A 15,473-nucleotide genomic window follows, 5' to 3' on the forward strand; every position below is an offset into this window, starting at 1 on the left:
ACTGCCAAAAGTAGATTCTGGCATATCAGTTTTGGATATAGTTCAGGTCTTCACTGCAAGAACTGAAAGATAAGTGAAGACTGAAAAAAAGGAGGTATTTTAAAAGGCCTGTAGAGTACTTAAAGTGCAATAAAACCTATAAGTGCTTAATATAGTGCGATAGGCATAGAAAAGTAAAACATCTTTATTCTCAGCATTGCCTTTTCCAAAAATTTCAGGTGAGGTGTTATGTGGGAATTTCAATGGAGTATGCTAAAAAAAAAAAATCACATTTAATTATTGTACTCTAGTGCATTTTAAAAATATATATATATACAGGTCTCCCCTATCAAATTTTTTAAATGTGCACAATGTGAGAAAAAAAGTATCATTGTTTAAAGAGGCCCTTATACTTTTGTACCAAAGCTAACATGTTTGCTAATCAATTGTGAAGTTGTAGCTATTCAATGGTATATTCTATGATAAAAGCAGTTTTCACTGGATTAGAAAAATGGTATTTTTCTCATGACCAAATTCTAAATTTCCAACCACCCGCTGTAGTTATTGTGTATCCTAGCATATCCATTCTCCCAGTCATCCAGCCTTAATACTGAGTCATTTTTTTTAAAAACTCCATCCAATTATTCAACAGGCATTTGAATGTTTACATTGTGCTAGAGCAACTGTTTCTCAAACTTTGGTCTCAGGACCCCTTCTTAAAAACTGAGGGTCCCAAATAGCTTTGTTTACCATTATTTTACCATATTAAAAGTTAAAAAAAAAAAGTAAATGCATCACATTAACATTTTCATGGAAATAACTATTTTCAACAGAATGAATTATTTTATAGTTTTGCAGTTTGGTTCTCTCAAATGTCTGCCTTTAACATCAGTTTGTTGTTCCACTTGTTTATGCATTCTTTAGCTGATTCTAGTATGTGTCAAATGTCTGCCTTAATATAAGGCAGCTGGATTTTTATCTTTCCTCATTCAATCGTTTGAGATAGGTTACTTCCTTGCAAATTTTTATAATTGCATGTGTTGGTCATTGGAAAATATTGGTTCACTTAGTAATGTAAATCTCCCAAATGCTGACCCAGTTCTTAATATATAGAAAATCATATTAATATCACTACCTATCTCATAAAAAACATAAATACTGCAAAAATGTTAAGCTCCCTGATAGTGGATAGAAGTTTTCCCAAAATTTTAATTTTTTTCTTCATAGTATGAATTTTACTATTGACAAAAGCATTCAGTTGTTTTCCTTGAAAGCCTCACTTCCTTTACATACAGAATAAATGTCTGCCAAATAGCCAACTCTGACAACCAAAATATGGCAGTCATTCTTTCCAACTAAAAAGGGTATTCCAGGAAAATAGTACTTAATTCAGCTTCTAACTAGCTGCACAACCACTGTATGTAAGCATGTAGCAGTACTATATGCGAGACTTCTGGTCAAGGTGGTGGCTTAGGCAGCCATGGCTCGCCTCTTTGCACAATCACATCAAAATTACAACTAAAACATAGAACAATCATGCAGAACTGTCAAAAATTTAGTTGAACGTAAGTCTGACAACTATGGAACTGAAACCACATCCACTGAGACTGATAAGAGGGATGCAGGCACAGAATGGGCTGGTCCCACACAAACATGATAGATAAAAATTTGGGAGGGTTATCTTGGGAGTGAGGAATCACAGCTCCACACCAGGACCCCTAGTCCAGGGTTTCAGTGCCAGGAAAATAAATCCCCGCAACTTCTGGCTGCAAAAACCAGCGGGGATTGAGTTGGTGGAAAACACTGTTGAAGCTCCTCTTAAACCCACATGTGAGACTCACGCCAAACTCCATTACCAGGGTAGCAGCTTGAAAGGCACCAGTGGCATACAGGGAGAAACTGAAGTGCCTGGGATCAATGCCAGCAACTGGCCAGTGTCTTGTAAACCATTCCCACATAGAACTACAGAGCTGACAACCTAACACCGTTTGACCTGCCTTGGAGCTCGCCAGAGACTGCCCACCCAACTTAAGAACCACCCACGCTGCTTTTCCATATGAATGATTGCTCTTGGCTCATGCTTCACAATTTCCTAAATCCTCTCAAACAAGCAACAGTTGGCCTCAGTGAGCCCCAGGCTCAGCACTAGCAGCAGCCAGCCTAAATCCAGAGCTTGGCTTCGCCTGGGATCTCTTAAGACCAGCACAAATGGCAGCCATTTCAAATAGCTTTATAGCTCATGCAGTGTGGCTCCGGGCACAACACAGGTATTTAACCCAGGAAATACCAAGGCCAGCACACCAAGTGGACAGGTACAGACCGTGTAGGAGCACCACCATCCTGCTGACCCTCCACAGAGGGTGGAGGTTGGTGTAAGTGGTCACAGCTATTCCTTGCAACTGACTGGCCTAGGTAAATCCCTCGCATTGATCTACCAACAGCAACTAAGTCTCCTACAAGAGGGTGTACTCACCTTACACAAAGGATGCACTTCAAGTACCCAGCTTGGGTGATATGGGAAGGCTATGCCCTTGGACCCTACAGGACACCAACTATATTAGGCCACACTACTAAGACATAGAGTCAAAGCAGCTCTGCCTAATACATAGAAACAAACACAAGGAGGCTGCCAAAACAATGGCACAAAAAAAAATGGCCTGAAAAAAAGAACAGATCAGAACTCCACAAACAGCTAAACAAAATGGAGATAAGCAGTCTATAAGATGCACAGTTCAAAAGACTGGTTAAAAGGATGCTCAATGAACTCAGTGAGGCCCTCAACAGCATAAAAAAGATCCAGTCAGAAACAAACGATACACTAATTGAAATAAAGAACAATTTACAAGGAAACAGCAGTGGAGTGGATGAAGCCAACAATCAAGTCAATGATTTAGAACAACAAAAAAAAAAACAACCAGTCAGAACAAGAAAAAAATCCAAAAAAATGAGGATAGTATAAGTAGCCTCTGGAACAATTTCAAGAGATGCAACACTCACATCGTAGGGGTGCCAGAAGGAGAAGAGAGAGCAAGAATTTGGAAATCTATTTGAAAAAAATCTTCCCTAATTTGGTGAAGGAAATAAGACAAGTCCAAGAAGCACAGAGTCCCAAACAAGATGGATGCAAAGAGGCCCAGTCCCAGACACATCATAATTCAAGTGTCAAAGGTTAGAGAGAACCTTAAAAGCAGCAAGAGAAGTTAAAGTTACCTACAGGGGAGTTCCCATAAGACTGTCAGCTGATTTCTCAAAAGAAACTTTGCAGGCTTGAAGGAATTGGCAAGAAATGGTCAGTCACGAAAAGTAGGGACCTCCTGCCAAGATTGCTCTACCTAGCAAATATATCATTTAAAATCGAAGAGCAGATAGAGTTTTCCAGACAAGAAACTAAAGGAGTTCATCATCACCAAACCAATATTATATGACATGTTAAAGGGATTTAAGAAAAAGATCAAAACTATGAACAATAAAATGGTAAAAAATACGTTAACAATGGAATCTTAAAAAAAAACTGAGCAAACAAAAACAGAGACAGAATCACGGATATGGAGAACGTTTTGATTGTTGCCAGGTGGGAGAGGGGTGAGGGAACGGGTGAAGAGGTGAGGGGATTAAGAAGTACAAATATGTAGTTACCGAATAGCCAGTGTTGTACAGTACAGGAAATGAAGTAACCATAGAACTTAAACGCCTGACCCATGGGCATGAACAGTGGTGGGGAGATTGGTTGAAGGAGTAGGGGATGCTGAGTGAAAGGAAAAGGGGGGAAAAAATCAGGACAACTGTAATAGCATAACCAATAAAATTAATTTTAAAATGTATTTAAAAGTACTATATGCAAATTTTCTACTTTATCACCAGTTATGTACTCAGCGTCCAGATATTTAAAAATTTACCGTTATCATAGGGATATGATGTGGAATTGCTTCCTCCTTCCCCTTGGGTGTATACTGTATATGTATGGCAGGGAAGAATGACTACTACAGTCTGGTGCCACTGCCCTCATTTATGCCAAGTGCCAGCAGTTTTACCCACCTTTGTCTTTTCACCATTAGTGAAAATACCAGGATAAACCATAAGATTTTAAAGTTATTCAACATTTTGACTATTTTGGTACATCTTTTGTTGTCAAGCTTTTACTTAAGAGTCTCTTTGAGGGGTAAATAGAGGAAGGGTCTAGTAAAGGAACTAGTATAAAGAACCCATTGGACTTCTGGCCAAGATGGAGGCGTAGACAGACACGCTGCGTCTCCCTCCACAACTGAGAAGGAATACAACTACCTCAAAACTAGAAACAACCAGATTCCAGAAAATCAAACTGCATGGACATCCAGCACACAAAGACATAAAGAAGAAATACTCATCCAGACAGGTAGGAGGGGTGGAAAGGATGCAGTGTGGTGGCAGTAGCGGCAGAGGCAGCAGGCCGGTAGAAAGCATAGTCACACGTTTTAAAGTCAGGAGACACACCTGGGGAGCGTTCCCAGCTCCTCACCGGACCTAGCAGCTCACACTCCTGGCACTGGGGAAAATCAAGCCTCAATGCTTCTGACTGCAGACAGTGGGGGTTGGGGTGGAGGCAGAAACTGCTGGTCTCAGCAGAGTCCACTTGTTTAAAGGGCCCCCACAGTCCTAGAATGTCCACAGACCCACCCACTCTGGGAACAAGGGCCAGGGCAACAGCTAGAGGGGCGCCAGTCCGGTGCAGAAGTGGGAGAGGTGCCTGGAAAAGGGGCGAGTACTGGGCAGGCAGCATTGTTCTCTCTCAGACCCCTCCCCCACAAACAGCGCCACAATATGGTGAAACAGGTGACCCTGTACTAACGAATCCCTATGGCTCCACCCCTTACAACATAACAGGAGCAACAGCTCTACCTGGGACGCAGAGGCAAACAAACACAGGAGCCTGTCAGAATGAGGAGACAGAGACGTATGGCCCAAAAGGGGGAATGGATCAAGGTTCCTGTGGGAGAACTAAGAGACAAGGAGATAGCCAACCTAACAGACGCAGAATTCAAAACACTGGTGATAAAGAAGCACAGGCTTGACAGATATGCTTGAGTATGGCAAACACATAAGAGAAGTAATGACGGCTATGCTAAGTGAAATGAAGAAAAATCCACACAAAACCAATGGTGAAGGGAAGGAAACTGGGGTTCAAATCAATGATTTGGAACATAAGGAAGAAAAAAAGTCAACCAGTGCAGAATGAGGAAGCGAGAATTGAAAAATGAGAAAAACTTCCCAAATTTTGTAAAGGAGATGGACATACAGGTCTGGGAAGCACGGAAGGTCGCGGGCGAGCTGGACCCAGAGAGGACCACACCAGGACGAATCATGATTGAGATGCCAAAGGTGAAAGATAAAGACAGAGTCCTGGCGGCAGCAAGAGAGAGGCGGAGAGTTGCCTACAGGTGGATGTCTATAGGACTACCAGCTAATTTCTCAGAGGACACTTTGCAGGCAGGAAGGGACTGGCAAGCAGTATTCAATGTGATGAAAGGCAACCTGCAACCAGGACTACTCTGCAGCAAGGCTATCATTTTGAATGGAAGGGCAGATGAAGTGCTTTCCAGACAAGGTAAAGCTAAAGGAGTTCATCATCACCAAGCTATTATTATATGAAACTTGAAAGGGACTTACTTAAGAAAAAGATCAAAACTATGAACACTAAAATGACAACAAAGTCACAACTATCAACCACTGAATCTAAAATATAAAAACAAAATATAAGCAAAGTAGAATAGGAACAGAATTATAGGTATGGGGATCATTTGTAGGGTTATCAGCTGGTAGGGGGAAGGAGGAGATATGGGGAAATGGTGCAGGGATTAAGCATAATTGGGAGGTACAATATAGACAAGGGGAAGTTAATAATATAGGAAAGGGGGAAGCCAAAGAACTTATATGTATAACCCGCAGACATGAACTAAGGGGGCGTGGGATTGCTGGAGGGAAAGGAGGGTACTTGGCAGAGGGGAACAAGGGGAAAAGGACAGGGACCACTGCAACAAAATATACTTAGAGAAAAAAAAAAGAACCCATGGACATGGACAACGGGGTGGGAAATTACTGTGGGAGAAGGGGTGGGCTGGATGGGGGGGAGAAGTGGGGAAAAATGGGACAACTGTAATAGAAAAACAATAAAATTAAAAAAAGAAAAACTTAAAAGTCTCTGACTAGTTGACTCTAATGCTAGACAATTAAAGGGTAGGGCAAAAGTAGGTTTATAGTTAATTACACAACTATACTGTATTTTTATTTTGTATTATTTTCCATACAAACAACTAAACCTACCTTTCCCCTACCCTGTACAATCAAAATAATGCCAGTCACATTTGTAGGTTCATCCATTTGTAAGGCATAAGTCGTCGTCGGCAGCCGTCCGTCTCGAGAGACGATGGTGTAGCTTCTTAAGAGTCTATCTGCACCGCCGAGAATGGCTGTGCAGTCCGACTCGGGAGTGACACGGTATCTGTCTCCTCCCGTGTTGAATCGACATCTTGCGATGACGCTGAAGCTACAGAGCCTGGGCAGGGTGATATGGAGGGTCTGCTGTTGCCCATGCAGCAGACCCCCCCTCTCTTCGCAGCTGAAGGGTCCAAGGGAAAGACGGAGTCAATACAGCTTGGCTTCAGGTGCGCCGCAGGAGTTGCCGGTGTTGACTACAACGTCAAACCGCCTTAGGGACTCCGGCTCCGGATTTTCTGTCAGGGTTTACTCCCTTAGCCTTTCCCCTGAAGAGGTATGCCGCAAGGCAGCGGAGGTTTTTTGGAGTCAGAGTTTTCCTTCTCTGATGTACCCTGACTGGAAGATCGAACCAGCGACACTTAGCTCGCAGGCCGACGCTCAATCCACTGAGCTAAACCAGCCAGGGCCTTAAGGCATAAGTACGCTTCTACAAAGATATTAACAGATTTTATGTCTGCATACAAATATTTAATATGACAAATTACTGTTAAAAAGTGGCACGGATTTTTCATCCAGCATTCAGCAGTGTCAAATGTACATGGCCTTTTGTAGTTTCTCAGCTATTCTTGTTTCTCCAGCCAGTCATACATTTCAGTAGCTTTTTCTCATAATTTCTTTGAAGTTGATTCTTCCTGTAAGATAACTCTGCAATACCTTAAATTCATCTTTTTAGCATTTTTAGACATAATTTGTGAGTTGAATAATCTTTTAAGCCAATGGCCCTGGCTGGTGTGGCTCTGTGGATTGATTGCCAGCTTGTGAACCATAAGGTCAACTGTTAAATTCTCAAGTCAGGGGACATGCCTAGGTTGCAGGCCAGGTCCCCCAGTGGGGGCATGTGAGAGGCAACCGACTGTTACCTCTTGCACATTGATGTTTCTCTCCCTTCCTTTTTCCCTCTCTTCCTGTCTTTCTAAAAGTAGATAAGTAAAATCTTTTTTAAAAAGCCAATGATAGTCTTAAATAAGAAAAATATAAACTGGTTATAACTTATGAAATTCTAAAATAAGTTGTAAATATAAAATTTAGAAGTTTTGAACAAATATTTAAAGCACTACTGCATAACAAGACAAAAGTATATACTTATGTTTATGCTCAGGCACAAAGGAAATGACAGGATTTTATATTAACAACTGTACAATTTGAGGGTTGCTGGGATTATAGAAGATATGTTAAAAAGTGAGTTAACTCCTAAAAACAAATATTCATATCTTAAACCTAGCACCTTAGGAAATTCTAGAAAATGCAAGAATGAATATATAGCACCATTCAATTAACATCAGTGATGGCCCATCTCATCAACATCATGCAGTATCTGCACACTTGTAAAAAAGGTAAACAGTTTAGTGTTACGAAAAGTTTAACCCCAGAGACCTCCCTATGCTTAGGCAACATAATACAAGGTCTGCCCAGAAAGTATCAAGCCATGTATATGGAAGACATTTATTGATGATACAGGAAACATTGTACATGTACATAGGACAAGGAAACCTCAGTCCCTCCAAAGTAGGCACCTTGGTACCTCACACAGTTCTATCTTAACTGATTGCAGCCATACATGTTCAACATTCTCAGGTGTTCTGCTTGTTGCAGGTCTTCCGGAACGTGGATCGCTTTCAACAGATTCTCGACCATGTTTGAAGCGTTTGTGGCACACTTTTATTTGTGCTGCACTCATTGCATCGTCCCCAAAAGCCTTCTGAATCACCCGAATAGTTTCCATGGAGGAATGTTCAAGCTTAACGCAAAATTTGATGCAGATTTGTTGCTCTACTCGCTCCGTCATTTTGAGTGGGACAGCCACACAGTACACATGCTCACTCAGCGATGACTACCACCCCCAGACTAGTACAGTGAAGTCATCATTCATGCATGTGCATTCCAATCCACTTTCCTTGGCTACCAAGTGACACTGATGTTGCGCAAACTGTTATATTAACAATGGTTGGCCTTTTCCAAGACAGACCTCGTACAAATACCGTCCTGCCCTCAAGGAGCAACCTGAAAAAATAAAACAATTACCCAATTACTAATTTAATTACAACTCTGAAAGATGGTATGACAACATTCAAGTGGGGAACCCAATGTAGCACAGGTGACAGCATCAAGGAAGGCTTCCTCAAGAAGTGATGTGTTGAAACTGTCTTCCCTCAGTGACTGATGTTCAGTCAGTTATTGAGTCCTTTAACTTCTCTTCCATTTTGATTGCCATAGCTATACCAGATCTTACCACTTCATGTCTGGACTACTGTGAAATAAATTTACGAGGTCACTCTGCCTTCAAACGTCTCCATTCCTACCATCTATCCTGTATCCTGCAGCCAGATTAAATTTCTTAAAAGACTGTTTCCATCAGAGAAAGTAGTACCATAAGCTAGTAAGGTACACTGACTTATTCAATTCAGACCAGAGTTTTGAATCCCTGGCCCTTAATTTATTGCTGTGTCTACAGGAAAGTAGTTCAGCCTGAGCTTTAGTTTCCTACTCTTTAACTCTGGGTTTTTACATATCAGGACCACACTACAATGGCACTGGATAAACATTAATTTCTTCAACTTAACTATGTTTCCATTAGTTTTTGCCTATAGTATGCACTAGAAAATCTTGCCTTTATTTATTATAGTAAAAGTATGGAATGACTTTAACCAAGGGTCAGTGAAGAGATGTAAGGCTGTGAGGAGTGTTAACCAAGTTGACGAGAACTCATATACTATAGAGGGGCTTAGTTGGCTGGTAAAATAACCAATTCTATAAACATGATCTGAAAATGTGTTACTATTGTCAATAGGAAGAGCCAATCTTAAACACGTTCAAAAAAAAAGAAAAAAAGCTAGAAAACAAAGGGTGACTAAGTCCCAGGACAAACTAAAGGTCAGTGATGACTGAATTCTAGGAAAAAAGCTGGAAAGTTGTATTAGTACATATAAGTATGATTTTGAATTACAATCAGAGGCAAAAACAGTCTCTCCAGTCACCATGAAGGTAATACATCCTACCAGGAATAATTCATCAGGTTTAATCCTGGCTTAACTAAAATAAACCTAAATATCTGATTTCCTGCTGCTAACAGTTCTGTAACAATACAGTTTCTCAAGAAAAAAAGCTTCTGTGGAAGTATTTTCTCCACTATAAAGTAGAATGCCACTAGTAGAGTAAGAAAACCAAGAATTCTCAGACTGTAAACTACAGACTCCTGTAGGTGACCTAACAAGGTGCTCTACAATTAAGATTGATGTAAAAGTCAAACCACTCTTAACCTTGTAATACTCACTCCTATCATATTCTGGATTAACAACTGCAAACCATAATTGTACCAGATCTCCTCCATGCATAAAAAAGTATATGAAAGCAATATTATAAAATTCAAATTTTGCAAATCTAAAAAAAATAAGCTCTTCCAAAACCTACAACTCTTCTCATGCCAGTACAAGTGCTAAAACATACTTAATATTTGTCCTAGAAGAAATATGGCTCTACTTCAAAAGGAGATAGGCTGCTGGTTTATTAAAAAATTTAAAAGCCCAAGAAAGTTAAAGCACAGGAAGAGGACAAGTGCAGTGGTTCATCCAGGAAACCCAAGGAAGGGTTGGACAGTGGACAGATGTATTCAGAGACCATGAGGCATCCATTTCTTTTATGGATAGAAAATTAGGAGACTTAGGTTAAATATGACCCTAAAGTTCCTCCATACAAGAAGCCTTGTTTCTGTCTTTTGTTGAAGTAAACTATTATTTTTAAAGTAGTTTCGCAAGTCAATAAAATCAACATTTATTGAGTACCCAGCTGCATTCAGGCACTGGGAAATAAAAAAATAAATCTGTGTCCTTGAGGAATGCATTTAGTGGGAAAACAGACAAAAACGGGGAACTTTCATGTCCAGAAAAACAATATTTGGAATATGTTAACATCCTTTTAAAAGGAAAACAATCTGACCTGCAAGTTTCCAAAACTATTAACTATCACTATTCTTTGCCTTTCTAAATGTTTTCCCATTCAGGTTTCGGAGGGGGGGGAGGGGTGGACAGCTCACTGAGGAAAAATACAGGGACAAAGGAGAGGGGACATATTGGATCAGAGAGGTGTTTCTCAAGTTGAATAATTTTTGTCAGATAAACAGGTGTAGCATAGCTCCAGGCTGTTTTTGCAGTGCAGTTTCTGGGCCGTCAACATCAGAAGCAAGTAAGAACTTGAAATAGAAGGTAATTCTAGTGCCCCGCTCCCCTCTGTTTCAACTGAATTTGGAATTCCTGGGTGAGACTGGGAATCTGCATTACAAAGCAAGACAATTGTGTGCACTGATGGTTAGAAGACCCCCATCCTAAGGATCTCATATTATAGGGGAAAATTTTAAGTGAACAACTTTTAAAATATAATTGAAGTCTGTGAGATACTGTTTTAGCACATAAACAACATTTTAGTGTGAAAATATATCTATTAATTTATACTTCAAGATGAAACTTAACTTTGTGATGGTTTCCTGTAACTTAAGATATGATACTCAGGGCTTCCTCAAATGAAGTTTTTCCAAAAATGAAAACTTGAGGGACTGAAATTTAGGACTAGTTTCATTAACATCAGATATAGTCCTATCACCACATGGTTTCGTGAAATTCCACGTTCCTAAAATTCATTATGCATTCTTTTGAAATCTAAACTAGTCAATACTTGCCTTCTCAACACACGGTTGTCCAAAGATGATTTACCTTTAATAAGGGCCTGTTGGATTTAGCTCACACCTAGGTTCAGCTGAAGTACAGAAACAGGCAAAATAAAAGCAGCAGGGGGAAAAAAACTACATGGACCAGAGAAGTTCAACTTTTGTTTCCTTACTGCTCACCATAAAAGAAAATTATCAATGTCCATATTAAGTACTCTGCAATTCACAACACAAGTTTGTGGCTACAGCTACACTGCCCATAGTGGCAATTTAAATTACACAAAATAAAAATTCAGTTCTTTAATCACACTAGCTACATGTCCAATGCTGAATATTAATATATGGTTACCATACTGGATAGCACAGATAAGAGAACATTTCCATTACTGCAGAAGGTTCTACTGGATAGTGCTAATCTAGAGCACTTGCAAGCGTACAAAGAACAGTTTTCAATAATCTATCATACTTTACAAAGACATCTACACGTCACCCACTTCATTTTTCTTAGGATTGGCTACACATCAAGGAATATACTAGGAGTTCAGTGGTACAAGACTCAACAAGAGCCTGTGTTCAGAATAGTTAAAAGAGAATTTAAACAAGCAATGACAACAACCTGAGAAGAGCTATGATTCAACATGCTTGTTATGGAATTAGGAGAAAGCCCTAACTTTTTTTACAGAGGAGTCTGGCTATCTGAACATTAGATAACAGAAGGCAAGAACATAGGGGAGATAATAACTGAGTCTTAAGTCTTGAAGGAGAAAGAGCATCGAGTAGCATTCCATCAGGAAGCACCTATAAAGTGGTATGTCACTATGATTTGGGTAAACAGTAATCAATTCAGTATGACTTGGGCAGAGAGGTAGTGTTGGTGTCTATCTGTGGAAAATTGCAGCAAACGAAAAAGCTCTTAAGAACAGATGAGGTTAGCTTATTGAGTGGGGGACCTTGTATAGCACATTAGTAATAAAGGAATTCACCCTGTAAGTAGCTGTAAGCCAGTAAAGGAGTTACATCAGTCATTTTCATGCTCTAGCTCTATGTTAAGACAACTGTCTTGGCAACATGTAAGATGGATCAGAAGAGAATATGGGAAGCATAGGCACTGGTTTGGAGGCTATTAGCATCATGGCAACTGAATTCAGTTACTAACTGATGGGAACATAAATAACAGATGGAATAAGAGACTATGTAAAGGAGGTAAAAAGGAAATATTGCTGAACTTTGTCTAATTCTCAGTAAAACAGCAAAGTCACCTGTTCTATGAAGAGAGTCAGGTAGAACCCCAACTGAGGAATAAAGATAGTACTGGGTATGAGGCCTCTGTTCAGGTTAGGTAGCCTAACTGGGGGAGGAACCAATCTGTCTGGTTTCATGACTCATTGGGCTACCAAAAACAGGAGAGGAGAAAGTATGTCTGGGGACTGGATGAGCAAGTAAAACAAACAGAAAATTGGCTCAAAGTATGAGTGAGAGCTGCAAAGCGACCTGATCCTGGAGTTGCAAGGAAGGGGGCCTAAAATTTTAAAATTAAGATTTAATCTGAAATACTGTATTTTGGAGGTTTAGTAAAGGTCTCAAATGGGGTGAGTATAAAACTCAGTCTGCCTTTAATCTCTCACTTTATGCCCGGGGGGGGGGGGAAAGCTACAAAAGGGATTATAAGTAGTAATAATACGCAGTCTTACTGTGGTGTAAAATCAGCCCCAGGTGAATGCCTGGACTCCATTTCCCTTCTCCACTCCTATTATAACTACTCTGTGACACAAGTCTGCGGGAAGACAGAAATTGGGCTCATCCTCAAAATCCTACACCTGCTCAAACCCCTGCAGGACAACGCCCAAGCACTAGGTTAAGCCTGGGCAGAAGAACCCCGCCCACAATCTAGAAGAAGCGAGGCGACATGGAGTCGACGGTGGGATCACGGGGGAGGGAGGGATTCTTCTAGGCCCAGGGCGGTCCTTAAGAAACGGGAGGCAACAGAAAACTCCCATAAAGGTATTGCGGCACTCCCCTCCCCCAGCCTAGAAGGGTGCGGCCTTCTCTCCGCCTCCTCCACTGCAGCCCCTTCAGGGTAGCAACTCGAGACGATTTTCGGAGAACACGTACGTACCTCCCACCCATAAAGAGCCGGACCGACCCCTGCTCCATTCCCCACCCCAAAAGGTCTCAGAACAGGTCGAGCTACAAGAGCTTTTTCGGCGACGGACGCCCAGGGCGGAGCAGTGGCGCCGCCACCCAGAAGGCTCAGCCCAGCAACCCGCCCCCACCTCCAGCGCGCGCTTCCTGCCACGTTGCGCAGGGGCGCGGGGCCAGACACTGCGGCGCTGGGCCTCCGAGAGGAACGTACCAACGACCTCCTTCCCGCCACCCCCTCCGACCCGTGCAGTGGTTTCGCTCACTTGGGACCCGAGCCAATAGCAAGGGGCTGGTCCCTGGGACTCAGCGACCAATCAGATGCTGAGTCTGGATTGGCGGCGGGTAAACCGACTCCCCAGAAGGGAAGGGCGGCGGGACGCCTGCACAGGAGTCACTTTCACTGACCCTCCTCCTGTTCCCCCGTATCCTCCCCCAGGGGAGGCCGACCGCACCCGTAGACCCAACTCTCCCAACCTACCTACCCACCCAACCCAGGGAGCAATGCGAGAGTCCCTAAGCGGCTGCGCACTCCCGAGCCTCTTAACTGACAAGACCTTTGCTCCAACCAGAACACGCCATTTGTGTTTTCACACACGGCGGGAGGAGGAGCGGCCAATCAGCGGCAAAAGGTGAACAGGAAGCGCTCCTCCCTCTGCAGTAGTAGCAATGGCTCCGTCCGGATTCGAGCCTTTTCTACTCCTCCCTCCCCCTACGGCTGCTGCCGGGTAGGCCGCCGCAATCCCGCCTGACTCTCACCTCCTGTTTCCCTACCAGCGCAACAAACGTTCTCCCGACTTCTCGCGGGAGAAAGCAACCCCCAAGTACCGGTCAAGCCACCTCAGTGACCCTATTCCCCACGCCGTATCCACCGGACGGGCCTCCCACCAAAGTTCCGTCCCCCTACCTAGCCGAGGCTCTCTGAGGAGACAGAGCGCCAAAGCACAGCCTCTTCTCCAGGCGGCCGCGGCGGCTTCCGCTGATTAGCGGCGAGTTGGCCAATGGGTGTGGGACAGTGGGCGGAGAAGCCAATGGCGCGGCGGGAGGGGGCGTGTCCCAGGTGCCCCTGGCGCGGGCTCTGGTAATCCCCGTGCGGTCAGTGGCGTTTCCGCTCGGGCAGCGGCTGAGTGAGCTGCTGCTGCCGCTGCTGCCGCCGCCGTCGCCGCCGCCGCCGCCGGGGGAGGGGCGGCCGCCGCCCGCTTGCGCTCAGAGACTCACGCAGCCCCAGTCCCGCCAGTCCGCCAACACTGTAGTGCCGGCCCCCCTCCTCCCTTGGCCCTTCCCCCACCCCGCCTTTACTCGCTCCGCCTTTCTGCCCCCACCCCCACCTCATGGGCACGGGCTATTCCCGGCCAGGAAACGCCGTGGCGCCGCGCTGGGCCTAACTCGAGTCCTGCTGCCTCCCGGGAGTGCCGTGCGCCGCAGCCCGGGCCCAGGCCCCGGCAGTGCCTGGGACAAGGTAAGGGTCCGACAGGAAAGAGGGACCTACCCTCACGACCCGGCCCCGAGGGAGGGTAGGGTCATCTCCGTCAGCCCGCGCGCTCTCTCGGGATGTGGGCCTGGCCCTCCCAGGCTCTAGAAGGAGGATGCTGCCCCTTCTTATTTCCCTCGACACCCCTTATACACCGTTGCATCTCTCTTTCACAGGGAGAGGGGCCCCCTTAGTAATCTTGTCGACCCCACTACCCTTTTCATGTTTTTCCTGGGTCAGGACGCTTCCCCTCCCCCAACGTCTCTTCACCCCTTTTCTTGGGGACTGCCTACTCCACGTTTACCTTTGATTTGAGGATAAGCCACTCGCTGGCCTCTTAAAATACACAGGCATACTTTTTTCTATTCCCCATACCCCCAACCCCCACACCAGTTTGCGCGGCCTGGTGACACTCTGATCGTTACGGGGGCCTTTATATCTTCTTCATAATGTTCCTGGACGCCTTCCCTCTCGTTCTCGGGTCTCCCATATCAGGTGATTGCTTCCTTTCCCACACTAAAGACTTTACCTTCGCCACCCCCACTTCACATTCTTGAGTTTTCTCAGTGGCGTCTGCCCCAGTATCTCTGAAATAGTCCTACTGAATTTGTAGGGTTCGAGCTTGGAGTTGAGCCAGATTGTGTCGTTCTCCCAGCCTTGGGCGTGGAGAGCAGTCGTTTGAGAACGTCTTTAAAGGCAGAAAAATTTACCCCTTATGAATTCCCATTCCATCTCTGTTGAAGCTAGGGATGAGAA

The 15,473-nt window shown here is 43.7% G+C and overlaps 1 long non-coding RNA gene across 1 annotated transcript; it reads right to left on the minus strand.

Annotated features, from left to right (window-relative positions):
• Positions 1–7,874: 7,874 nt before the first annotated feature.
• Positions 7,875–14,423, minus strand: LOC150004910 (uncharacterized). The gene is made up of 2 exons (XR_016512407.1): positions 14,154–14,423; positions 7,875–8,451 (listed from the first exon to the last, which is right to left on the minus strand). It is a non-coding gene; the product is annotated as an uncharacterized LOC150004910 (long non-coding RNA).
• Positions 14,424–15,473: the final 1,050 nt, after the last annotated feature.

The sequence above is a fragment of the Furipterus horrens genome, unplaced genomic scaffold (genome assembly GCF_987537825.1).
Source record: "Furipterus horrens unplaced genomic scaffold, mFurHor1.1.pri manual_scaffold_7, whole genome shotgun sequence".
Taxonomy (NCBI): domain Eukaryota; kingdom Metazoa; phylum Chordata; class Mammalia; order Chiroptera; family Furipteridae; genus Furipterus; species Furipterus horrens.